Source organism: Heteronotia binoei, unplaced genomic scaffold (genome assembly GCF_032191835.1).
Source record: "Heteronotia binoei isolate CCM8104 ecotype False Entrance Well unplaced genomic scaffold, APGP_CSIRO_Hbin_v1 ptg000811l, whole genome shotgun sequence".
In the NCBI taxonomy this organism is placed as follows: Eukaryota; Metazoa; Chordata; class Lepidosauria; order Squamata; family Gekkonidae; genus Heteronotia; species Heteronotia binoei.
This window is the reverse complement of record NW_026800103.1, coordinates 144,910-172,887: the sequence shown is the minus strand read 5'-3', so window position 1 is coordinate 172,887 and position 27,978 is coordinate 144,910. Positions and strand designations below refer to the sequence as shown.

General features: G+C 43.7%; 1 protein-coding gene across 2 annotated transcripts in view; it reads left to right on the top strand.

The window, feature by feature from the left end:
• Positions 1-24,948: 24,948 nt before the first annotated feature.
• The window catches only part of LOC132590812 (long-chain-fatty-acid--CoA ligase 1-like), a 47,633-nt gene continuing 44,603 nt past the window's right edge, over positions 24,949-27,978 (top strand). For both annotated transcript variants that reach the window (XM_060263735.1, XM_060263736.1), the window contains exon 1: positions 24,949-25,051. The gene's annotated coding sequence lies outside the window, so the exon portion shown is untranslated. The remainder of the gene's footprint in view (positions 25,052-27,978) is intronic.

The window sequence follows — 27,978 nt, the reverse complement described above, 5'->3', positions numbered from 1 at the left end:
TTACCCAAGTCACCTGGATGGCAGGATAAATGCACTATATTGTTCCATAACCTTAGGGCAAATACCACACCTGTTGCTTTAGAAACACAAGCAAGCAAGAACTAGAACTGGCACATTATGCCTTTGGTAGAGAGAAGCAAGCATTACACCACTTAATCCAGTGCTGAAGCGACTTCTCTTCCAAAAACTGAGTTTCTGTGATCTCTTCTTCTTCAGCTTTCCATCCAGTTTCCTTTAACAAGAATGTTTGAATGGGACATTGCCAATTCACATGTTTGTAAGGATGACATTCCTGTATTACAGAGTGGTCCATTAAATACGGAACATTATTTTGGCATTCAATGTGGAGCAAGGGGAGCAACCTGTAGAAGTTGCTCTTCTCCTTTGCATCTGTTTCTCTAGCAAGTCCTAACAAGCTCATTATCATTCTGCAGTCTAGGCATTAATATAAACAGGACTTTAAAAAGAAGAAGAAGAAGAAGAAGAAGAAGAAGAAGAAGAAGAAGAAGAAGAAGAAGAAGAAGAAGAAGAAGAAGAAGAAGAAGAAGAAGAAGAAGAAGAAGAAGAAGAAAGCAGGAACGCACAGGAATGTAGTTCCAGCTGGCTTGGTGTCAGGGGTGTGGCCTAATATGTAAATGAGTTCCTGCTGGGCTCATAAATGTCTTTTACAATCTGAATTATCAGCACCAAAGGTTTATATGTGGAGGTGTTGTGTATGACCTCTTTAAGAGGGTAATCCAGAAGGCCTCAGCACAAGCAGGAGAGAAAGTTCACTTCCCTTCTTAGTAGGCTGCAGGGCCACTGGGCCTTCATGAACTGTTCAAGAATAGGCAAGAACAATCCTTAAAGTTGCCAACTTCCAGGTGGGGGCTGTGGATCTCCCAGAATTAGAACTGATCTCCAAATGACAGAGATCAGTTCCCCTAAAGAAAATGGATGCTCCAAATGACAGAGATCAGTTCCCCTAAAGAAAATGGATGCTTTGGAGGGTGGATTCTATGGCATTATACCCCATTGAAGTCCCTGTCCTCCTTAGGCTCCAGCCCCTAATATTCAGGAGTTTCCCAACCTGAATCCAGCAAACCCACATCCCTTGCCCAATGGCCACAGCAGACCTAGGAACTCTAGATCCACCTGTTGTTAAAACACCCACAAGCTGCCAGAACAAATTTGATACCAGAGCAGCTTTCCTTTCCTTTCCTTTCCTTTCCTTTCCTTTCCTTTCCTTTCCTTTCCTTTCCTTTCCTTTCCTTTCCTTTCCTTTCCTTTCCTTTCCTTTCCTTTCCTTTCCTTTCCTTTCCTTTCCTTTCCTTATGACTGCTGGATCTCTATGGCTGCACTGGGCCATATAGAAGAATTTGATGTTAGTCAACCAGCCTCTTGGGACTCTTATGCTGAAAGGCTATCTTGCTATCTGTTGTTCAGTTGTACAGTTGAGTCTGACTCTTTGTGACTCTATGGACCAAGTCACACCAGGCCCTCCTGTCTTCCACCATTCTCCAAAGTCTGCTCAAATTCATGTTAGTTACATCAGTAATGATGTCCAGCCATCTCATCTTTTGCTGTCCCCTTCTTCTTTTGCCTTCTGTCTTTTCCAGCATCAGGGTCTTCTCCAATGAGTGCTCCCTTCTTATTTGGTGGCCAAAGTATTTCAGCTTCAGCATCTGACCTTCCAGCAGCCCCATAGCTAGCAACTTTTTGCTCAGGGGGCCCAAGTGGGGCCTGCTATTATGTGACTATGTGGAGCTGTCACACCATGTTTATACTTAAAAATAACCAATAAAGAAATAATAAATACAAGTGGTTTATTGCATAAATGTTTCAGGGTTGTTATTATTATTGTTACAAATAAAAGTGGCTTATTGCCCAATAATGTTTCAGATTTGTTATACTTTATTACGGTTTTAGTCAACTCTAAAGTAAGGTCTGGACCACCATATATCACAGGGGTGGCCAAACTGTGGCTCGGGAGCCACATATGGCTCTTTCACACATATTGTGTGGCTCTCAAAGCCCACACTACCCCATTGGCCAACTTGGAGAAGGCATTTATCTCTTTAAAACACTTCCCCAAGTCAACAAAGCTGGCAGCTTGGAGAATGCATTTAAAGTTGCTTTCTTTCCACCACTCCCTCCCCCAATCTATTTGCCTTCCTTCCTCCCTTCTCTCCCTTGCTCCCTGCAGCTCTCAAATATCTGATATTCATGTCTTGTGGCTCTCAAACAGATGACGTTTATTGCATGTGGCTCTTATGTTGACCATCCCTGATATATCATATGCCCCCACATTCAAGGGATTTTCTCCTTCTAGGGAACGTGTGCTGGGTCCTTCTTCAAAGAGCAGTTCTTGTGCCTGTTGCTCAAAACCAAGTGCCCCCAGGACAATCACACAGGAAGAAACAGAGCATCACTATGCTCTGGCACCTTTAAGACCAACAAAGTTTTTTTAAAAAAAAATTGAAATAATCTTTAACATACACCAAACCAATATGTCAATACCTTGATATAGTTTACGAATGGCAAATACAAAGGATGATAACAGAATCCAGAGAAACAGATGTGTTACAGAAAAGATATAAATAAGGAATCTCAGAGCGCTCACAATCTCCTGTATCTTACTCCCCCACTGACAGAGGCCTGAGAACAAAAGAAGCAATTGATCTGGCAAATGGTTACTTTTATGGCTTTGAAGGTGTGAACAAATGCTAATTTCAGGGAGACATGATTTGCAGCTGGAATTGGGACTCACCAGAGTTAAAACAACGCCTGTCATTACTCTGCATTGAAAACACACAGCAAAAGGAAAATTACTAAAAAGACTGTGTGATAGGGCCTGTAAAAAATGCTAGGAAACATGGCTCCCTCCAGCCCCTTGAGAACTACGGCGCTGCCTTCCAGGGAACAGTCAGGGTTGATTTCCCTTAGGACTGATTGGTTTGATCTTGCAGTCCAAGGGACTCTCGAGTCTTCTCCTGCACCACAATTCAAAAGCATCTATTCTTCTGTGCCTGGCCTTCCTTATGGTCCAACTCTCACAGCCTTACGTTACTACTGGGAATACCATCGCTTTGACTATATGGACTTTTGTTGGCAATGTGATGTCTCTACTTTTTATTATACTGTCAAGGTTTGCCATAGCTGTCCTCCCAAGGAGAAAACATCTTTTAATTTCATGGCTACAGTCACCATCTGCAGTGATCTTGGATTCCAAGACTGTATAGTCTGCCACTACTTACATGTCTTCCCCTTCTGTTTGCCAAGGAGTGTTGGGGCCAGATGCCACAATCCTAATTTTTTGATGTTGATTCAAGCCTACATTTGTGCTCTCCTCTTTCACCCTCAACAAGAGGTTCTTTTGGTCCTCCAATTTGGGAAGAACAAAAGTGTACAATTTTGCTGAGCATCTGTGGAACAAAAACATTTGCTATTGTCCATTCTCTAACAGCAACTGCTACACCACAGGGCTGTAGCCAGAAAATTTTTGGTGGGGGGCGGGCAGGGAATAAGATTTTAGGTGGAGGGACCCCCCGCTCTGGTGGCCCCTCTCTCTCCACTGCCCCTGCTTTGGCGGCTCCCATCTTACCACCACTTCTTGATCCCCTGCCCTCCTCCATGGTACCTCCCCCTCCCTCCCACCCACTCACCCGCCTGGTAAAGCACCGGCTTCTGGGGTTCTTTCAAAGAGATCCCGCCGCCGCTGATCAACGGGAAAAGCGGTGCTGAGGCCGGCAGGTCCTCTGCTGGCTTTCTGGTGCTCTCAGCACGTTCAGCGCTGGGGCGGTGGTGGAGGGAAGGACTGCTACGGGTGTCCTGGCGCTGAATGTGCTGAGAGCACTGGAAAGCCAGCAGAGAAACCGCCGGCCTCAGCTCCACTTTTCCTGCCGATCAGGTGATCGGCCGGGGGGGGTGCTCCTTGAAAGAGTCCCAGGTGCCAGTGCTTTACCAGGTGGGTGGGCAGGAGGGAGAGATGGGGGAGGTGCTGCAGAGGAGGGTGGGGACCGACAGAGCGGTGGGGGGATTGGTGGCCGCCAAAGCAGTGGCAGCAGAGAGAGCGGGGCAACAAGAGCGGAGGGGAGAGGGGGGATGGGGAGAGCAATAGAGGGGCCATATAGTTGGAAGGGTGGTTGGGTGGAGGGGTCTAGCCCCCCCGCCCTTCCCATGGCTACGGGCCTGCTACATCAAAACCTATGATGAACTGATAGCTCTGTTTTATGCCTATGACCACCAGTTGCCCTGCAAAGGTTTCATTTTTTTAAAGCATGAACAGTATAGCAGCTTCATAACCTTGCAAAATTTTGCACAGCTTCATGACGTTGCTTAATTTTGTGAGTTTGGGAATCTCCTGGATGCCTTGCTATGAGATCAGCTCATCCGTGGAGTCAAGGATAAGGCAATACAGCTCTGCCTCCTCTCTGAACAGAATCTGACTTTTGCTGCTGCACAGCATCAAACATTAACAGCTGATGCTACTCCATGTAATGTCCACACTCTCCAGTGAAACCAAGGATCAGATGAACAGATACAGAGGCTCATTCACTGGATTACACAAGCCAAGTAATGCAGCTACTAGTTTAAGGTGTGGAGGACAACATATATAAAGTGAATGCAAGAGTGTCACACCTTCAACAAGAAGGGTCCATAGAAAGCTTTTTAGTCAAGGTCTAAGTTCAGAAAATAAAGAGATGGGGGAGGGAGCATTTGGCCTTAATAAGGTAAATGCAATACAAAATGCCCCTAGACCAAAATGCAGCCAAGTTCTTCAAGCGGTGCTGGGATTCCTAAATTTTTATCATGCTTTCTTGAAAAACAAAGCCACTGTAGCAGAACCCCTTCAGTGTTGGTTAGATAAAGGTGCTAAATGGAAGTGGATTTGCAAAGATGAAGAAGCATTTCTGATTGAAAAGAAGCTACTGATTTGTGATTATTTGTGTTCACTGTGATGAGCAGAGACCTCTGTCCATTACATGTGATAACTCACCATTTGAAGTTGGGGCTGTTCTCAATCACATACTATCAGAAGCACAGACTGCCTTTGATTTAAGGACAATTACCTCAGCTGAAGAAACTATGCCAGGACTGATGAAGAAGTTGTTCTTTTGAAATCCAGATCACAAGCTGCTTCTTGGAATTTTCACTAAAGAGAAGCCAACACCTCTCATTTTGTCTCTCCATATACAACAATAGAGTATTATGAATGCATACAACTACAAACTGACATGAAGACCAAGTAAAGCAATTGCAAATGTGGATGCATTAAACTATCTGTCTCTGCAGATATATGGCTGACTGTGCCATTCCCCCACCAACAGAAGTCCTTATGCTGGAATCAATGCCAGAACCTCCTTTTCAGGCTGCACAGAATGTTAGGATGACATGTAAAGATAAGGAGATAAGAACAACCTTGCTGGATCAGACCAGTGGCCCATCTAGTCCAGCATCCTGTCTCACACAGTGGCCAACCAGTTCTTATCTTGACACATGTGCTCAACTGGTTATGGAGGGGCTGGCCTACAGAAAAAGTGACTGAAGTATTCAGGCCATTTTTCATCTAATCCAGGGGTGTGTTGAACTCATTTGTTATGAGTTCCGGATACGACATAAATAGGACTTTGTGGGGCTGGGCCATGCATACTATAAAATGTAATGCCAGGTAGCCGAGATATAAACTTTATAAAGAATACAGACAAACACAAAGAATTTTTTTACTTAGAATACAAACATGCTTAAAACTCTTGTGATATTTTGTTTAAAGTGGAAAGGTGGGGGAATAGTGGGATTTGGCAATGCAATTTTTAAAATAAAACATCAAGAAAAAGGAAAAGGGTCACAGCAGAAACTATAATATATAAAATGCTCCGAGCCTAGGAAAAAATAAAATGGCTGGGCATTGCAGGCTTCTCCCCCCCACTGGGTCTACTCAGGTTGGCAATGGTTCTCTAGTGTTATATCCCCCTTTGGCTGTGGGTTCCTAGGTTACTCACTAGGCACTAGTTCTCAGGTCCATTCAGCAGAGAGCAGCTGGTTCAAAGCATCAACCTTTTATTTGCAAGGACACAGGAAACAACAGATTCAACTGGCCACAAGAATGCTGGAAACACTCCACTCCATTGAAACACACTGCAGCATAAAGTTGCAAGGAAAATGTGGAATGGATTTTCTTTGCAGCTTTGCAAGCCCAGAAGAGCTTCCTGCTGCAGCCAGTAGAGACAAAGAGCTGGGAACTTCAGCAGCCTCAGAGCTTCAAAGGCTGAGGACAGGATTTTTTTTTGGGGGGGGGGGAAGAGCCACAAGCCTGATTAAAGCCCTGGGCAAGCTGCTTCTGTCCTGTGGGCTGGACATTTGACACCCCTGACCTGATCAGTATGAATTGTCAGCTCATAAGGGTTGTCTATTATGGGGAAATAGAGTTGTAATTCTAGAAGTGGGACATCAAATCATGTTGAGAACCTTACATGCAACACATGCAAGTATTGTATGGATGAAAGTATTGGCTGGAAGTTTTGTGTGATGGCCTGGATGGGACATTGACATAGAAAGGGTTGTGAGCGAAGGCAGTACATGTCAAGCTACTACCACAATCCACCAAAGGCTCCTGTATTTCCTTGGGAAATGATAAAACTTAGGTCATGTCTCCACATAGACTTCACTGGCCTTTTCCAGGGCAAAACTTTTATAATTATTGTGGATTAATTTTCAAAATGGTTTGAAGCAGCCATTGTCCCAGCCTTAACCTCAATTGCTGCCATCACAGTTCTTTGTCAACTCACAGAGTGCTAGACACAATAGTTTCAGACATTTTTGTGGTTCATTTCAATCCATGGCTGAATCATTAACCAATGTGAACCAGGAGGCTAGTTCATTTGTGGCCCCTGCTTTCTGCTCCCATGAAAAGTGGCAGAAGACCCTGGGGGGGGGGGGGAGCAGAAAGCAAGAATTTCCCTGAAAAAAGCAGCAGGCGGCACGTTTTTAATGGCTCTGAACCATTTAAATCCTGGTTCTGCTCTTAGCAAAAAACCAGCTGAACAGTGGGGAAGCGGGGGTGGGGGGTGTTTAATGTCTCAAGCCATTTAAACCCCTGCTTTCTGTTCCCTACCGCTCAGCTGTTTTTTGTGAAGAGCAGAAAGCAGAGGTTTCAGTGTCTCGGAGCCATTTGAACTCCTGTTTTTTCTGCTCTTAAAATTTGTGGAAGTTTGTGGCAGCTTTTCAGTTTAGAAACTTCAGCTCACGAACCACAAACTTTCCAAAATTAATCATGAACTAATGTTCATGAGCCAGTTTGTGCCAATCCCTAGTGGTGCAGTTTCACCTCTTCAGTTTTCCAAGATTTTGCTAATTACAATCTCATTAGGGTCATCACAGGGGTACCACATAGACCGCAGGCAAATAGAGGCAAGCAGAGTGGATAGTACAGACAGCAAAAGATGCACCAAAAAGGATAAATTCTGAGGCCTAGGCAACAGAATTGGCAAGATCTCTGAAATGAAGAAAAAGAAACAAAATGGTGCAGAGGAAAATTGAATATTTAATAGTTATACAACCCCCATGCATTTCGCATGCTTCGTCAGGAGGGATCTAATAAAATAATTTAAAATCTGTTTGGATAACATATTACACGCTACCCTACAACCGGGTCCAGTCTAGCTGAGTTGCTTATGGAGTGTTGCTTCAGGATAAGACTAGATCATGTCCACCCTGACACTGTAAGAGCCTTGCTGTCAAAGAAAGAACAGGAGCTGTACTCTGCTAGGAATTATGTACTTTCTCTCCTCAGGAACCAGTGTTGGCTTGCAACTATGGAATTGGTTCACATTGAGTTCCATCTAACATCATGGTAGTCACAGGGCCTGTCTCATATATAGCATAGACTGCTGATGCATAGTTATGGAGACATCATGTGGACCAGCTGCATAGTCACACTGACGCTTCCAATTCTTTAGCAGAAACCTCTTTTTAAAAACTCTTACAAACACTGGCATCTGAATCAACTGAAGGATGCCACTCTGATCCTATCAATAGAGATTCTTCTTCATCACTGGTCAGTGAGCTCCAAGAAAACACTAAAGCAGCATCAAAAGGACGGCTGACATTCTATCTTAGGGAGAAGGATGTTGTATCAGGCCCGACTGATGGACCTTCCTGATGGCACCTGGGTGTTTGGGGCCACTGAGTGACACAATGTTGGACTGGATGGGGCACTGGCCTGATCCAATATGGCTTCTCTTATGTTCTTATGTTGCATACTGCTTCTTTAAGAGGCTAATACAGAAGAACCCGGTGCAAGTAAGAGAGACACAGTTCAGCTCTCTGCTAGTAAGCTGCAGGACTGGTGGGCATACTTGAACTGTTCAAGAATAGGCTACAACAATCCTGGGACATGAAACAGCTTTGGTTAAGTATTGTTGTATTTCCTTCCCCCCCCTCCCCAGCCAAATTATCTTCCCTGAAGTTCAGTGTTAAATAATAAACAATAAAGGTAAAAGAAAGAGGGTGTTTGTTGTTGCTGTACTGTGCAATAGGAGTACCGACAAGTAATAAATGGAACAGAGCTTGCTTAAGATGAGAGTGTGCAGAAACTAATGGGGGGGGGGGGATCATTATTTCTCTCTCTGTTCACTGAATCTCTTGCTCACCCACCAAGACATCCAGCATTTTCATGTGGTAATACTGATTCCACTGAAACTACTGGCTCTTTTAAAAACATGGTCATTGCTATAATGCTAATCTATCACCACTTACCTGTTTCCATTTAAAATTTCAGTTCCCAGTTTTCATTTGCCAAAAGCAAAAACAGAGAAGAAGATGGAGGAGGAGGAGGTCTCCAGCCCTTTTCACTGACGAGAGATAAGGGGAAAGATCGGGGCAGTTTTTGTCCTGACTTCCTAGTAATGAGTGGAGAGGACAAAGCTGCAAGGTGGCCGGAAGGGTACGATTTGTATTTTGATATTTAACACCATAATGTTCCAGTGTCACCTGCATTTTTCACATTTTAATAGAACCATTATACCGCTACTCCATATGTGCAAAGAAAAGAGCAACCACCACCACAACATGGCCACCATAATGACCTCAAGAGCCAGTGTGGAATCACTTTATGGAACACTGGGGTGGAAAGTTGGACAAAAGATGGAGAAAATATGCTTAAAATTCCCTCATATAGAAGCTCTATTATCAACATGCATGCCTGCATTTCTGGCACCAATGGAAGGAACTCTTCACCATGACTCTTCACCATGAGGAAGTACCTTAGGAAAGCACAAAGACTGGATTACTGGGCAGCAGGCTGGACTTGCTCCTGGTTTAGCAGAGTTTGTAACCAGCTTACAAGCACACAAATAGACATGAGTGCGATCATCACATGTGACAATTAGGCTTGCCAGCTTTAGACTGGGAAGTCTGGAGATTTGGGGGTGGAGGACAGAGCTTGGGGAGGGGAGGGACCTCAGTGGGATATAATGCCCTAAAGTTCACCCTACAAAACAACCATTTTTTCTAGGGATGCTGATCTGGAGATCAGTTGTAATTTTGGTGTTGGTAGGTTGTTTTGTTTTTTGGGGTTGTTTTGCATTTTTATATGTGCATCTCTGTGTGTGCATGTGTGAGTGTGTATGTGTACACCTGGAAGCCACGGTGACCTTCGGTAACTGGCCCCTACTGGGGGCCTGGAGGATATTCAGGGAGGGGGATGAATAAAGCCTGTCCCCACCTCCTGACAGCTGGTATTCCAAGGAGGTCTCCCGTCCAAGTACTTTCCAGGGTCGGCCCTGCTCAGTTTCCGAGATATAATGAAATCAAGCTTGCCGGGCTATCCAGGTCAGGGCAGATCAGTTGTTATTCCAGAAGATCTCCTGGAGGCTGGCAACCCTAGCCCAAGCACCCTTGCCAGTTCAGCAGGGGGATTTGGGGGGCATTCTGAGGGTAGGTGGGGATGTCATGCAGGGGACACTCTGGTTTTTGGGCAGACTCTGTGGTTAAATTTAGCTTAAATCATAGAGTGTGCTCAAAAACCAGAACATCCCCCACATGATGTCCCCAACACATTGACTTTGCATAGCAGTGTCTCTGTTTAGGGGAGGGGTTTCCATTGCTGGCCAGCTATGGTGGGGAGAAGCTGCTGAAACTGGGGGATTCTTCTACTGGGACCTGGAGGCTGGCAACCCTAATTGGGTGCAAATTCCACTTTTTGTAATTACATCCATTGTCAACAGCACCAGCCTGAGGGCGCGTGGAGCCCCAGGCAAGCTCCTTCCCCCTGCCACCCCTGCTGTTGCCCTCCTTCCCAGAAGTGAGGGGGAGTGAAGTCTCCTCCTGCAGGTTCTTCAGAGGATTAGATGCCATGCCAGCTGCATCGAAACCAGTAAGGACCAGCCTTGGCATGCTCCTCAGGTTGTGGGCGGAGGGGGGGCAGGCAAAGTGCAAGGGAGGGGGTGGGGGGAGGCAGGCAAACTAGGCATTTGCCATGGGCACTAAGGGGGAACCCAATTTGGTGTTCCCCACCTCCCGGCGCCCTAGGGAACCGCCTAGTTTGCCTAATGGGCGAGCCAGCCCTGACTGTCAAACAGACATTTTCTTAAGCATACGAAATTGGGCCAGAGGCTGTCACAGGCACAGGATTTCTCCAACTTTTACATTGTTGAATTCTAAGCAGAAACCCACAACAGGCAGCACAAACAGGCAGTTCACAACTCTTGTGAACTGATATCTGTTGGATTTATATATATATATATATATATATATTTGGCCGCTGTGTGACACAGAATGTTGGACTGGATGGGCCATTGGCCTGATCTAACATGGCTTCTCTTATGTTCTTATGTTCTTAAGCCACCAAATTCTGCACAGGATAGCAGCCATAGCAAATAAGAATCTCCGAAACTCCAAGCATTGTCATTGATCAAACAGTGTACACCTAATTGTTTAACATAACTGAAAGGATTGCCAATCCCCAGTTGGGGGAGCAGGAGATCCCCCAGTTTGGAGGCTTTCACCCCACTTCAGGGTTATCAGAAAGCAGGGAGAGGGAGAGGGAAATGTCTGCTGGGCAGTCCGTTATACCCTATGGAGAATCAATCTGTGGGAATCTGGGGCTCTGGGGAGCTGCTTTTTGAGATAGAGGCACCAATTTTTCAGCTTAACATCTAGTACCTCTCCTCAAAACATCTGCCAAATTTCAAAAAGATTGAACCAAGGGGGTCCAATTCTATGAGCCCCCAAAGAAAGTGCTCCTATCCATTATTTCCAAATGGAAAGAAGGCATTTAAAAGGTGTGTGGTCCCTTTAAATATGATCGCCATAACTCCCTTTGGAGTTCAGTCATGCTTGTCACACCCTTGCTCCTTGCTCCACCCCCAAAGTTGAGTTGGATTTGGCAACCCTACTAAGAGTTCAGAGAAACAGCATCAGAACACAAGACTATAAAGGCTCATCTGTTCCTTAAATAGGTTGACTTTTTTGTGTTTCTTATCACATAGTAATATAGTTGCCAGGCCCCGCTTGGCCACTGGTAGGGGATGGAAAGGTCAGGCTGCCAGATCCTGGTTGGGAAACTCCTGGAGTTTGGGGAGGACAGGGACTCCAGTGGGGGTATGATGTCCTAAAGTCCACTTTCCCCAAAGCATCCATTTTCTCCAGGGGAATTGATTTCTGTAATCTGGAAGTGATTTGTAATTCCAGGGTTCCCCAGGTCCCACTTGGAGACTGGCATCCCTATAACCGGCATCTGGCATAGTTTAGGAGCTAAGCAACACAAGAAGGGACAGCTGGTGCTGTATTATTCGTTCATTCAGATTTTTATCTTGCTTTGTCCTTGTGCCTCCTGGATAAATATTTTGCTCCTGGTAACACTTTCCTATTGTAAATCTGTAGAATAGTCTTTTCTTGTATTGTATTCACATTACAGATTAATATATTTATTATATTTGATATGATTATTATTAAGGACATTATTTTCTGTTTGATAAACAACAATTAGGCTTTGCTTGGAGGGTCCATGAACTATGAGGTGTCATGCATTTACTGGGGATTATTGGATTTGGAGAACAGTGATCCTGAGTACATACTCTGATGCTTTTATACTTATTTATTTTCTAATATATTGGCCATCTAGGAGTGTCACATGTCCAGATGATTTTCACTGCTTAAGTAATAATCAGAGGACTACTTATTAAAGCAAGAGAAAATAAACCAGAAAGATACCACAAGCATGTTCTTTAAACTGATGAGGGTTTATCACATGCCATGACCAAACCAAGGTCTGTTTGATTGGACAGAAGCAGAACAGAGGAGAAGCCTGTGTTTGATTGACATGCAACACCAAAAAGCTACCATACCCCATATTTATTTTTTTAAACAAAAAATCGTTTTGCCCAATCATTTTAGGAAGCTGTGTGCCTTCCTTGAATGTGGCCTGATATTAAATAATTTTAATTACTCATCATAAGGTTGCTATATATTTTGAGGCTGTTAATAATTATTGTCAAACCTAATGCTAATTCAAGGGCGGACTCCTGATGGCATAGTGTGATCTGGAGTGTTTGCCCTGCCTAAAGTGAGTCTAGGATGACTAAGGCTGCAATCCTAAAAACATTTTCCTGGGAGTAAGCTCCATTGGAAGGGGGGGGGAAGGAGTTACTTCTGAGCAGATGTGCTCTCTAAGGCTCTCATCTCAATCTGGCCTAAATATCTGACCATACCTGATTATTTAAGTCCATGTAAAATGTCTATAACAGGGGTGGCCAAACTGTGGCTCGGGAGCCACACGTGACTCTTCCACACATATTGTGTGGCTCTTCAAGCTTCCTCCATGCTGTTGGCCAGCTTGGAGAATGCATTTTAAATTAAAGTTGCTTTCTTTCCATCTGTCTTCCTCCCTCCCCTCCATCTATTTTCCTCCCTCCCTCCCTGTCTTGCGGCTTTCTAACATCTGACAATTCATGTCTTGCGGCTCTCAAACATCTGACATTTATTTTATATGGCTCTTATGCTAAGCAAGTTTGGCCACCCCTAGTCTATAAGCTAGTAGTCTCAGCCCAATATTAACAGATATCTGTCACATTTGAGAAGGCACAGTCATGACATTTCTTAAGAACGTCTTACCTTTCTTTTCCTGCTAATAGTGGGACACAAGCACTGTGGAATCACTTCCAGGGGTGGAATTCTAGCAGGAGCTCCTTTACATATTAGGGCACACCCCCTGATGTAGCCAATTGGCTACATGGGGGGTGGCCTAATATACAAAGGAGATCCTGATAGAATTCCACCTGTTCACTCCTCCAGGCACTCGGGGAGCACTATTTTATTCAAAGATCGACAAAAGACCATCTTCTTTGTGTGCTATTGCTCCCTGTGGCTTGGAGACTGCAGGGAAGCCCTTCGCCTGAAGACTCAATGCATTTCCCACCACTCCCTGGAGCAGTAAATCATGTGTGGACAGATCAGAACTGGGACTTAAGAGCAGTATAGTATCCTACAGAAGGAAGGGTGCCTCCATAGAGAGAACAGCGTGGTTGTTTACAGATGGGAATACCAGGTTCCATTTTTTTAAAATAAAGCTTTGTGCACCATTAGGAACATGCAGCCAGTTGCCAGTGGTGACCAGAACTCCCCAGTGTCAGATCTTCCATGGTTATCTAAGTTGGTCCAGAAGGTAGAGACCAAGCCCACAGTGCCATATAGATGTGTGCCTTCCAGTCCATAGAGTGCAAAGAGGCTGTGTGCCTGCTCCACCCTTATGCGCTCATTGTTAGTGCCGGAGGACAATTGCATAGCTTAGATCTGCATATTCCCCAAAGCTGTCTTCATTGACAATAGAGTTACATCGTATCTACATGCATTCCTTACTTTATTATTCATTTAGAAACATAAACCCAACACAAACGTTTCCAGAGCCAGCTATCAACATGGCAGTAAAAGAATAAAAATTAGAGAATTACAGATACAATACAAATGGCCAAAATAGAACAGCAACCAGCCATAGAAGCACAGACAGCCTTCCATAAAAATCTAATTCAGCAGCTGTTAAGAACTGTATTGCTAACAAAACAAAGTAGGAGTCAAGTTACACCTTTAAGACCAACAAAGTTTTATTCAGAATGTAAGCTTTTGTGTGCTCCAAGCACACTTCATCAGACGAGGAATCAGGTACAATGAGCAGAACTTCATATAGCTGATAGGCAGTGGTTTAGAATGCAAAATGGTACAAATTTAAGATCCAGTGGCAGAATAGTAAAATTAACAATTTGAGCAAACCTTTGATCTGAGTAGCATGAGCTTGAGAAACCAATAAAACAGTAACATGTCAAAATGTGAGAATGTCTGTTAATCATTCTATTAGCTGACCCACATAAATGGATACAATCAATATAAAAACTGAACAAAAGCCTAGTTTCCCAAGAAGAATGAAGATAATCACTGTTGGTAAAAGAATGCTTATTGTTATTAGGAGATATGAGTATTTTAACAGTCACCTTTGTGAAATATCCATCACTGTGTGTTTAGGAATAAATTCTGTCGCTTCCAAATAAATTTGCAATGAATTGGAATTATAAGAGCTCTTTCTTGTTCAGTGTCAAATTTTACTGTTTCAGGAACTGATGCCCTAGCAGATTTACAATATTTCATGGGTTAATGTTTGGGTTTTAAACATCCCTTTTGTGGGTGTGACACAATTTTATTAACTAATGCGTCAAAAATAATATTAACTGAACTTGTGAAAAGGAGAACTCAACTGTGAAAGCTAATGAATAGCGTTGCCAGGTCTGTGTTGGAAAATACCTGGAGATTTTGGAAGCAGAGTTTGGGGAGGGGCCTCAGCATGGTACAATGCTACAGAGTCCACCCTTCAAAGCAGTCCTTTTCTTCACGGAAGCTGATCTCTGCCAGCTGGAAATCAGTTGTAAAAGCAGGAGATCTCCAAGCCCCACCTGGAAGATGGCAACGCTAGTTACAAATATTGGGTTTTGCTCAGGCATTAACTTTGTTTCTAGTGTCTTACAGCTTTTTCTGAACTCTTTGTGATCTTTATTTCAGAAACTGTTTTCCTGTTTGATTTGGCAAGCTGCTTTAGCCCTGGACAAAGCATTTTCCAATTATTCAGGTGAAGTGAACCCTGAATTTAGTTGCTAGGAGTTGGTTTGGATTGTGATGCAGAAGTATATAAATTCAGTGCAACAAAGGAGTGAAAGTAAGGTGAAAACAAAACAAATATATCTTATTTTTAGAAGGGATGCTGAGTTCCACCCTTAGTCCAGAATACATCAGCGGTGACGCTTGTTAAAACAAAATACAGATCTAGAGAGAAACTTTTATAACAGCCAATCAATTTGTGTGTCTTTCTTTCTTGGTCCAAGGAAAGTATATTCTACATGGCTCCAAATTGTGGGTCCAAATTACATGTAGAATATGCTTTCTTTGGACCAAAAGAGAAAGACTCATAATTGAAAACACCAGGGCAGAGGTATTTGAAAATGAGGCTTCAGTATTTTCTAGGGTTGCCAATCACCAGGGGGGCAGGAGATCCCCCAGTTTGGAGGCCCTCCTCCCACTTCGGGGTTATCAGAAAGCAGGGGGTGGAATGTCTGCTGGGCACTCCATTATTCCCTATGAAGACCAATTCCAACAGGCTGGGTATAATGGCAAATTCATCTGTGGGTATCTGGGGCTCAGGGGGGGGGGGACTGTGTTTTGAGGTAGAGATTTCAACACAGCATCCAGTGCCTCTCCTCAAAGCACCCTCCAAATTTCAAAAAGATTGGACCAGGGGTCCAATTCAATGAGCCCCAAACAAAGGTGCCCCAATCCTTCATTATTTCCAAATAGAGAGAAGGCATTTAAAAGGTGTGTAGTCCCTTTAAATGTGGCCAGAACTCCCTTTGGAGTTCAATCGTGCTTGTCACAGCCTTACTCATGGCTCCACCCCCAAAGTCCCCAGATATTTCTCGAGTCAGATCTGGCAACCCTAATTTTATCCGTTCCTTGAATCACTGAGATTTCTTATACAATCATTTTCAAGTGGTCCTGTTTTCAATATTCATCATACTACCTGGAGCTAATGTGCAATATATGATATAATGTTTGGCCACAGAGGAAGGCTGAATTGGAAGAAATGCATATGGTTGGTCACATATGTTTTCTGCTTAATACCAATGTATGATTTTATCCTGTTTCAAGGCTACTATTGGTCCTGTATCTGCTTTTCTCTGATTTGTAATTAATACATGTATTTTGGTATATTTGATAATATTGATGTTGTACATTTTTAATTGATATTATTTGGCCCTTGTGGTAATTAACCTTGGATTCTTAATTCAGGTTGTTTGGGTTAAGTTTTTCTTCCACTCTTCTTGTTCCCAGTCAACAGAAATAGGAACATGCTGCACACTTTGCTTTTGTTGCACGAGTGTCACAACCAAGACTGGATTAAGACATGTTGAGGCCCTATGTTATGTCAAATTTAAGAGGACCCATAGCAATACAAACAAATGCATAAAACTTGAAATTTATTTATTTAGCGGTCCCTCTAAATTGGGACTCACAGCCTTTTGAGTCTGAATTCTGAATTTTAAACAAATTATTGATAACATGTGGTAACAATATCTGTTTGTCATTACTATCCCTAACCCAAATGATATTTTCTAATCCCCCCTCCCTCCGTTACTAGACTCCCGCCGAAGTCATATACTTGAGTTCACTTATAAAGGTACCCTTAACCAAAGTTCAATTTCTCCCTTTTCTTATACTCATTATTAAAAAATTGTCCAATATCCTTTTAGATTCTACTCTTTTTCTATATATCCTCTAAATTTCTTCCACTCCCTTTTAAACATTTCCAAATCATAGTCTCTTAAAGTTCTTGTTAGTTTATCCATCTCACTCCACGATAAAACTTTCACAATCCAGTCCCATTTCTCTGGTATTTTTTCTTGCTTCCATAACTGCGCATACAATGTCCTAGAAGCTGAGAGCAAGTACCAGATTAGAGTTCTATCTTCTTTTGGAATTTTTTCCATTTGTAGTCCCAACAGAAAAGTCTCTGCAACTTTCTTAAAATCATATCCCAAAATTTTAGATATTTTGGAATATTTTAGATACCTTTGGAATTCTGACACAGGGTGGTGGTTCCTTCCAATCACAAAATGGTTGCAACAGGAGGAGGAACCAAACACAAAATGTCAAGGAGAAAGGTTATATATTACTCTAATAGTAAGTCTTAAACATTTCAGGAAGCTTTGTTCAACGTGATGCCTTTTAAAATGAACATACCCATTTGCAGGAACTCATTTGCATATTAGGTCACACCCCCTGACATCACCATTGTTTCACACAGGGCTTTTTGTAGAAAAACCCCAGCAGGGACTCATTTACATATTAGGTCATACCCCTTGACACCAAGCCAGCCAGAACTGTGTTCCTGCTAAAAAAAAAAAAGCCCTGAACATACCATTTCAAAGTTTTGTTTTGTCTGGCATATGTACAGCTTACCTTCCGTCGCACAGTGAAGACTGAATCCAGATTTCAAACCATTTTCCTAAAACTTTGCCAGTGCTAAGAAAGGGAGGGCAAGAAGAAGCATTTGCTTTGCAGATGCCACTTTCTTTGTGCTTTGATTATAGAGCTTAGAGGAATCTGCTTGGGTGGTGTAGCCTGGATGAATCTCCAGGTGGGACCTAGAGATCTCCCACTTTTACAACTGATTTCCAGCTGGCAGAGATCAGCTCCCCTGGAGAAAATGGCTGCTTTGAAGGGTGGACTCTACAACACTGTATCATGCTGAGGCCTCTCCTCAAACCCTGCCCTCTCCCAGATCCCACCCCCATAAAGTCTCCAGGTATTTTCCAGCACAGACCTGACAACCCTAAATCACCCAAGAGCAACTGAACAGGACACCTCTGAGCTGCAAAGAAGGTGCTCTCAAAGAGGAGGAGGAACATAGGGACGTCAACTCCTTCTGCTCTCTGTTCTGAGGCCTAGCTGGCCCCCTTGAGCAAAGAAACAGAAGGCTCAGTTGAGGAACCACTTGGGAGGACGGGTGAAGCTGCTTTATACTGAAGCCGATCACTGATCCATCAAAGCCAGTTCTTTCTACTCAGATTGGCAGCAGCTGTCCAAAGTTTCAGGCAGAGATCTTTCACTTAGGTAAGGAGATACCAGGGTTTGGATCTGGAACCTTCTGTATGCCAATCCAATGTTCTGCACTGAACTGTAGCAATACTGCTGTCTCCCCACCCCCAAGGAGCATGGAACTGAACCACTGCACTTCTTCCCTGAATAGAATAAACAAAACAGCACAAGCCAGCTTCCTCAATGTCACTTCCAGCTTCTTCAAGCAGAGCTGGCAAGCATGGCACCCTCCCATCTACATTCAGGCTTGTGTGCGTAACCTTTAAGCTATTTTTGGTTTTTTAGATATCAGGAATGGGGATATTAGCATTAAGTAAAGTTAGACCTCTTCCATTGGCTTCTCTAAGCTTTCTGGGTAAATTACACTCTGGGAAATGTAAATAAAAAGTAAACGATACAGCTGAATGGATTAATTTTCACCCAGAAGATCCCTTTTTTTTCATTGTACTCCTTTAAGACCAAAATGACATATATTTTAGCATTAGAATTAGCATGTGAGCATTACATCTGAGAACCACTTCTTTGATAAAGCCACTTTCTAATGACGTAAAGCTTTTGTTTGATTGTGATTCTCCCATCAGATTTTGTATCTTCCTCCGCTGCCTCATTGCTCATTGGTGAAAGTACTCCCATCAAACTTGGTTGAATTATTATGTTTAAATAAAACTGTTGTCAATGCAGTGGAAAATTCTGGCATTAATTGCTACCAGCAACTGCAAAGAGGTAGATCTTCCATTCTCATTCTCTCTCTTCCTTATGCTACCTCTCTGTGGAAATAGCTCCAATATTTTCCAGTTACTTTTCCCCTTCCATTTACAGATTTTAGCAGTGACAGGATGTATTTATGTGGCGGCAGAGAAGTGGAAATGTGGGTCATTATCCTTTTGCTCTGTCATTTATATATCGCCATCATAAACCAAGTTATTTTAACTGCAATGTTTTATTGATAAATATACAAAAGACCTGAGCTTCCTTTTCAATGAGGCTATCAACCAAAAATGTATAGTATTTTGCTCTGTTTGCTGCCAAACACAGAGACAAGATTGTTAATGCTAATATATGTTTGTTAATGCTAATGCAAAAGATTGTCATGAGGGTACGCTAAAGTAAAACACCTGTAGTCTGGTTTTGCTATGCACCTAGTTTTGTCTATATGTATGTGTTTTCTTTTTATCTTTAATTGTTGTGCCATATAGCTAAGACAGCAAAAATTAGAGTTTCTTTGACACATCTAAATACAATCCTTTAGTAGCATGCAAGAGGCACTATGACCATGCCCAGAGTCAGTGTGATTCAGGGATGGTCATAATTTTTGGCTACTTAAACTAATATTCTTAGCCATTAATATACAGCCTCAATATCCTTCTGAAAAATATAAAAGACCTCTCTTTTAGTATTGCTTATACTTTTTTTCCTATGCAACATTATGCATAATACTAAAGATGGTCAATGGCTGTTCAACTGCTTCAGAATTTCTACTTCCATATAAAAATCAAGATTCTGTTATCATGATCGTAAAGCATCCAGTGAAAGCTTGAAAAGAGGTTGGTCAGAAAGTTCAGGACACCACATAGCTCCCTGCTTCCCCTCTATCTGTACTTCAAGTACGCTACATACATCCTCTTCTACTATGGCTTCAGTTTTTTGCTAAAAATTCCAAATTTAAAAACAGAAAGCTCAGAAGCAAAAAAACCCCCCCACCCACCCTGCATTGAAAAATATGTATTACTCTTAACAATTGTATGTGGAAATAAGTCCTATTAATTCTAAATTGTGTTGTTCAGTCGCACAGTCGAGTCCAACTCTTTACAACCCCTTGAACAAAGTCACGCCAGGCCCTCCTGTCTTCCAGGACCCTCCAAAGTCTGCTCAAATTCATATTTGTTACATCAGCAATGCTGTCCAGCCATCTCATCTTTTGCCGTCCCCTTCTTCTTTTGCCTTCTGTCTTTCCCAGCATCAGGATCTTCTCCAGTGAGTGCTCCCTTCTCATTTGGTGGTCAAAGTATTTGAGTTTCAGCTTCAGCATCTGACTTTCCAGGGAACAGTCTGGGTTAATTTCCCTTAGGACTGACTGATTTGATCTTCTTGCAATCCAAGGGACTCTCAAGATTCTTCTCCAGCACCACAGCTCAAAAGCATCTATTCTTCTGCGCTCGGCCTTCTTTTTGGTCCAGCTCTCACAGCCATACATTACTACTGGGAATACCATTGCTTTGACTATACGGGCTTTTGTTGACAGGCTGATGTCTCTCCTTTTTATTATACTGCCCAGGTTCGCCATAGCTGTCCTCCCAAGGAGCAAACGTCTTTTAATTTCATGGCTATTACCTCCAAGAAAATCTAAAATGTGACAATATCCCATTAATTCTAAATTATCTCCAAGTAAATCTGCAGTGCCATGCAGATTTACCACTGAGCTCAGTGAGACCTATTTCCAAGACCCATACAAAGAGCTGCCTCCACACAGAGATTTAACTTCAGCTTTTAAGCTGGAGCGCTTCTTTTTGGAGCATCCATACAGTGCCGTATTCTAATGATCCTTCAGCCAACCTCAGTACACTCTTTCCCAAACCTGCTTTGCTCTGATCTTTTGTAAAGAGAACCGTCCAAATATGTTATTATGTCTTCTGGATAGAAAGGTGTGCATTTTCTTGCCCTGCCCACATCATCACCATTTCCCCACTGTCAGCCCCTGGCAGCTTCCCTTTTCCCTACTACACCACTGTTTCCCCTACTTCACCACTGGAGCGCATTTTTTTTTTAAAAAAAATCAGCAATTGCTATAGCAGTATAACAATTACCAATTTTTTTTAAAAAAGCCGTTTGGTGGTGCAGTTGAAAGAAAATGCAAGGAAAATGGCAGCACAAGAGACTGATGGAGGAAGGTGCTCAGAAAACTCTCTTGTGGGAGCTCCACTGTGAATGCATATGCCTCTGCATTAATGAACAGTGAGAGCAACAAGAGAATCCTTACCATGTGTAAGCAGTCTTAGATAACCTTTGTGTGTGTTTAGCATTACAGCCTCATTGTATAATATAGTCGGCATGCATTACTTAGACTTGTTATTAATCAAGTGTGTTCTCTATGTTCTCCTTTTTATTTTTATCTAAAGACATTTTGATATTCATCTGAGTGAAATATAGTAAAGTTACAATTTTTCTTCTGCATGTTGCAAAATTAAAATGTCATATTGCAAAAAAATGTTATCAATGTGCTTACTATTTAAAGATGAACCTTCAGGAATATTTTTACAGCCTCAATAAAGGGAACAACCAGGAAACAGTGGCAGTAAGTATGTCTAACTAGAAATAGTAAAGTGGGATGGATGATTTTGAAACCAGTCCTCTGAGAATATGTAGCAATGAGGAGTGAGCATAATGAGGCTATGCTGATTAATAAAACCTGGCTGTATTTCACAAATTCAGGCATAGGTCAGCTTATAAAACCTTCTACTCATGGAATTCTAAAAGTTTATTTAGCCCACTGAATAAAAATGTTCTAAGGGTATTATAAAATAGTAGCATTTTGTTCATGAGGCACATGTGAATGAAATCCAACACCAGTTTAAAAGGTTCAGAATAGAATTTTAAGATGCAGGCATTCTTCTAATTCCATTTCAGTTTGACTTTTTGCCCACATTACTTGCTTCTGTCAGTCAACTTTGAGCCTGTCTCTGATTACCCCATCCTGACCTGGATGGCCTAGAATAACCTGATCTCATACAGTTTCAGAAGCTAAGCAGAGTCAGCTCTGGTTAGTACCTGGATGGGAGACAGAGAGTGTCAAAGAAATCCAGGGTTGCTGTTGCAGAGGCACACAATGCCAAACTATCTCTATTAGGCTCTTGCCTTGAAAAACCTCAAGAGTTGCTATACATTGGCTGGGACTTGATGGCACTTTCCACACATAGACACGTTGACTGCCCTCACATTATAAACTGACATCAGTGATTCATGAGCCTATCTCATACATATTAACTTGAAGAGGATTAAATATAATGGAAAAATCAAAAATAAATTTAGTAAATTTATTTATTTAGTAAATTGTTAAATTTAGTAAAACACCTCCAAGTAAAATGTAGCCAATTCCATTTTAAGCATCTTTACTCAAAAGTCCTCCTGAATTAAGCTTACAGCTGTAACCTGAGAGCCAGTGTGATGTTGTAATTGGAGTGTTTTGTGAGACCCCACTCTGCCATGAAGTTTGCTAGGTGACCTTAGGCCAGTCATTCTCTCTCAGCCCAATCTACCTCACAGGAGTGTTGTGAAGGTCAAGTGGAGGAGGAGCGACCAATGTACACCGCTCTGATATCCTTGCAGGAAGGGTAAGGTGAAGAATGTATTTAATAACAACCTTTAAGTATATGGCCTGTCTGGTTTAGGAGATGCTTTAGAATGATGCTGCTAGCTAGGATTTTATTTTCTCTCTTACACAGTATTTTGACTTTCTTCCCATTCTGGGACTCAAGTTGGCTTTTGTGGAATTCTTAGTCTCTCACCATAACACTGGTTTGACCTCTGCCTGCAGTCCCTCCAGTTATAAAGGTACATCCAGACATTGTTAAGTATCTTTGTAGCAGAGCAGCTGGCTTTTCCTGCATCTATAAAATAATCCAGTTACAAATAATCACTACTGCACACAATGATAGGAACAATGATATCCCACAAAGGAAGAGACTTGTTTGGTTTTGTTATTGTTGCCGTGGCTGCAGATATGGTGCACAGCTACAGGGCATCCACCTGGCAGGTTTGCCTGCATTTCTTCTGCCCTGTAAGTGGCCATTCCCCCATCCCTGGGGGGTTCTGTCATTGCTTTTAAACTATTGCTGTAGCATTATAACATGTTTATAGAAATCTCAGCTTTCTTCTTTTTAAAAAAGTGCACTTCTACCCCCTATATTTACAGATGATGAAGAAGAAGAAGATATTGGATTTATATCCCGCCCTCCACTCCAAAGAGTCTCAGAGCGGCTCACAATCTCCTTTACCTTCCTCCCCCACAACAAACACCCTGTGAGGTGGGTGGGGCTGAGAGGGCTCTCACAGCAGCTGCCCTTTCAAGGACAACCTCTGCCAGAGCCATGGCCGACCCAAGGCCATGCCAGCAGGTGCAAGTGGAGGAGTGGGGAATCAAACCTGGTTCTCCCAGATAAGAGTCCGCACACTTAACCACTACACCAAACTGGCTCTCTAATAAAAGGAAAGGCACATCTTTGCAACAAAAGGGGACACAAGATTTACTTTTTAATAATTGAAATCTGGGAGGCTAGAGATGTGATGCAGCACAACACAATGATAATTGCCATTTTAAAACCAAAAGAGCTGTACAGTGGTGGTGGTAGGCGATGGGGGCAGGACTAGGAAGATCTGGACTTCCCCATCCACATGAGTACCACCCTGGATTAACTACAATTGTTCTCAAAATACTGCAGGTAAAATTTTTGAGAAATATTGCAGGAATTATAAGTAAAAGCCAGAAGCAGCATGTAAGCATTGGGGGGGGGGGGGCTGTTTCCCAATAGCTTCCTAGACAGGGCAAGCAACCCATGTGTAAGAAATCTTACACATCTACACGATTGAATGCTATCCTTGTAGGGCTGTCAAGCTCCAGGTGGTAGCTGGAGAGCTCCCATAATTACTGATCTCCAGACAACAGGGATCAATTCACCTGGAAAAAATGGTCACTTTGGAAGTTGGACTCTATTATGCCCCAAACCCAGCCTTCCTGAGGCTCCACTCCCAAAATCTCCAGCTATTTTCCAACCAGGACATGGCAACCCTATATCCTTGCCCTATAGCAACCATTCATCTTGAGTCCAAGAAAAGCCAGTTGTGAATGACTAAGCCTACTGCTTACCAGTAGTTTGCAACTCTGGGGTGACGTCGCATCACGTTTTCACAGCAGACTTTTTACAGGGTGGTTGGCCATTGCCTTCCCCAGTCATCTACACTTTCCCCCCAAGCAAGCTGGGTACTCATTTTACTGACCTCGAAAGGATGGAAGGCTGAGTCAACCTGGAGCTGACCCAGTTTCCACCGGGATCGAACTCAGGTCGTGAGCACAGAGTTTCAACCACAGTACTGCAGCTTTACTCTACGCCAAGGGGGCTCCACTATATGGCACAATATCCAAACATATGGATGCAGCCACAGACCTACTACTCATTCCCTGCCACAAATGTTGTCAGTCTTTAAGGTTGACTTTTGGCCCAATTTCGCACTAGACCTTTAATCCTGGTTTAGCCCTGACCCCGTGCTGACATTCTGCACTAAAACCATAGAATGATAAGAGCTGGTTTCTCTGATTCTATTATTAAAGTGTAGAATATCAGTTTGGGGACAGGGCTAAACCAGGATTAAAGGTCTAGTGCGAAATTGGTCCATTGCTCTTTTCTACTGGAATAAACGCCGCTAGTCTTTAAACTGCCTCAAAACTCCTGTTTTAATTTAATCCGAAAAACCTGGTGTTGTTACCTGCTTCCCACCCCGGCCGGAGTCCCTTTCCTCAAATATGTGATGCAGCAACACAGAGCTTCTGAGCCGGTGCAGAGCACCGTCCCGCCAGTCCATTCAAGGGCCGCCAGAACACACGCAGGAGCACCCAGCGCTGCTCCGCCGTGGCGCATCTTGCATTCTCCGCCTCCTCTCCTCCCCACCTCGATTCCTATTGGCGGCGGGCGCCGGGTGAAACAGCGCAGGCCCACCGTCGCGCCGGGTCCTAGCGCCTCCCAATCCCTTTGACAGGAAAGGCGGGCGCGACACTACGCAGCCACGCTTGGCTCTTGCGGCGGCTGCTCTCGCTCCCCACCCACCCTCTCTTTCTCTCGCTCTCTTTTTTTTTTTTTTGCGGGCGGCTTAAATAGGAGCGGCCGGGCGCTCCCGCTGCAGAGTAGCTGGCTGCGGTGAGAAAGGCCTGGAGGCGAGAAGAAAGCAGGTGGGTGGGAGCGAGGGAGCGGCGGTTTGCCGTCGTCGTTGCTGCTGCTGCTGCTGTCGTGGTGGTGGGTCAGCCTGGCTGCCTGCGGGTCGGGGAGGCGGCGGCGGCGGCGGCGGCGCTGGGTCTCGGCGGTCTGCAGAGAGGCTGCGATGTAGCTCTTTCCGCCGCTGCCCTCCTGCTCCCGCCGTGGGGTGTGCGTGTGCGTGACAGGCAGCCGGGCGGATGGGTTCGGCGAGCGGCCTGAGCTGCAGCCGCGGGGGAAAAAAAGAGGGCGGGAAGCCGAGTCCGGGGAAAGGAAGCTGGATGGAGCCTTCGGTGGATGACGATGGTTGTTGTTTTTACGCAGAGGCCCTGCCGAGCGAGCGAGCGAGCTGCCTCTCCACCCTGTTCCTGGGGCTTTAGACGAGCGCTGCTGCTGCAGTAAAACCTCGGATCGTTGTTCTCTGCGCGGTGGGGAGAGGAGCCGGCCCTGGAAGGAAGGTGTGCTGTGGGGAGCTTCTGGGGGGCAGCAGCGGCGGCTTCCCTTTCCCTCTCCTCGCCCCCTTGCTGTGGGGGCCTGAGGTGGTGGGGATGGTGGGCTTTTTGATTGGGGCGAGGGGCTGTAGTCATCGCGGGGTTCGCACCTCTCCTTTGGGGGGGGGGTGTTGTGACGCTTGCCTGAGGTGGGTTAGAGGCAGGAGATGTTAGTTATCACCATTCAAAGGAGAAAAAAACTTTTTTTAAAAAAAGCCGAAATTATGGAGAAGGAAGGGAAAGAAAGGAAGACGTGCGGTGAAACCTCTCAGAAATGTTTGTTTTGGTGATGGGCTGAGGGCAGCCAGACAGGGAAGGTTGGAGTCTGCTGCTCTGGATGCTCCTGGAGTGCTCCAAGGCGAAGGCAGACTTGCCTTTTTTCTGAAAGGGAGTGAAAATGAGCTTGACATTGGTTTGCTGTATTTGGGGTAGCCTTGTTGATCCGGGGAGATAATCTTTGTTCAAAACGACTCTCATTGTCTTGGGAGTATGTCTGTGGAACAACACCTGAAAGAGAGGTGACATGCTATCTGGCCAGAAAAGGAGTCCAGGTTTGCAGCCCACTTCCTGTTCCCGGTCGATTTCTTAGGGGGTTTCAGGGCCCTCCTTTCCTTGCTTAAGTGGTCTCTCATCTTACATACTAGCTGAGATGGAGTTGGAGTTGAACAGCTCTGTAGGGAAGTGCATTTACACTAACACAGGTAGGTATACACCTAGTTCCAAATAAAGGGAGCTTTGATTCTTGGAAATTCATACTCTGAAAATCTTATTGGACTCTAGGATGCTACTGGATTTGAATCTAGCCGTTCTACTGAAGACCAACAGGGCTACCCTCTGAACCTATTATAGGTGTGGTTGTGCCTGCAGGAGTGTTCAGCGCTGCTACAATTCAACTTGGGGCTGCTTGGAACTGGGGTTTTGTATAGATATGCCTAATGGTGGAATTGTTCTAGAAGTTGCCCTGGAGCAGTGTGAAGTGGAGCCAAAGGAGGCTTTGATCCTATTGCCAAAGCTGAGGCAAGCAGCTAAACTAGTTAATTATTCTGCTGCTAAAATGTGGAATTGCTTCTCTTCTCTTCCTCACCTTCATCATTTTTTGGGGGGGGGACGACTAGGCTGTGGTGTTAAGCAGTCTCTTTCAAGAGAGATTTGTGCACCACATCCCATTTCCAAGCCTATTACGTACTTTTGGTTTCGGTACTTGCTCCTAAGGATTTTATTTTGGTATTGTTGAACATGGGCTTCCTTTGTTTCTTAAATACTGTTGGTACAACTATAGAATTTTGTTTCTCACTCCCCTATGAAGCCTTTACAGGTGTGGGGAGGAGTAGAGAGGACAAACTGTGGTAGGCTGGAGGAGATGGCAACTGTGCCATCGCTCTTGTGTTAAAGACTGCAAACTTGGCTGAAATTAATGGTGAGACTGGATCAATGAAGCTATGAAAGCAGGCTAATGGCTGTTCCAAGTAAATTCCTGTGCACCTAAAAATACTGCAGAGACAGAGACTTTTGCAGCAAGGTGGGATAATTTAGTGGAACTCCTTTGAATGTTACATTAAAGTGGGGCTTTGCTGGCCTTTAGGGAATGTGGTTCTGGAGTTGGAATGGCTCTTACAAGACTAGCATTATATGTCTAGAACTTCCTTGCTTGGGACTGTGAAGTGAAGCCTCTTGTAATATTGAACAGATCTTTAACCTTGGTTAGAAATGTTTCTGATCAACACCTACCAGGAGGAATTGTTACATTTATTTCACTGAGGAATGTTTTAAGAACTATTAGAGGGTTAAATTATATACTTTGGAGACAGTGGAGTCCAAAGGCCTACTGAAGCAAATTATTACCAAAACCCAAATGTTCCTGTTCCCAGTTAGGAGAGGTGAAGTCCAACTATAGTTAATAGTTGAAAGTGATCTGAAAATGTCTTAGGTCAGCTCCTGACTTTTTGCTTTTGTACTATTATAGGTACTTGGCTGTATCCACAGCCAAACTACAAATGAGTTACTCATTCAGCAGGAGTACCCTAAAACAAAATGCACAGAGAACATCTTCTCTGATCCACCTTGAGGCTCAATGAGAATGGCAGACTGTGAAATGTTGCTTCACTGTAAGACTGAAGTTAATGGTTTGATTTCTGGGTGATGCCCTGCATGGCTACCCACATGCTTGTTAGGGAAAAGCCTGATCATGTACCATTTATAAACATTACATTCTTCTTACAGAAAACCTGCAGAATTATTTCAACAACAAGATGGTTTTGTCCCCACTGATGGTGCTCTCTCTGATGTGAGCTTCATAGTGCTGGTTTCTCAAACTTGCTTAAAGTCACGTTTGTCTGCTTCTAATAAGGTGTTGCTCATATGTTGGTTTTAGAATGTAATTTGATGCTTAATTCATTGGAAGTAATGTGCTGCCA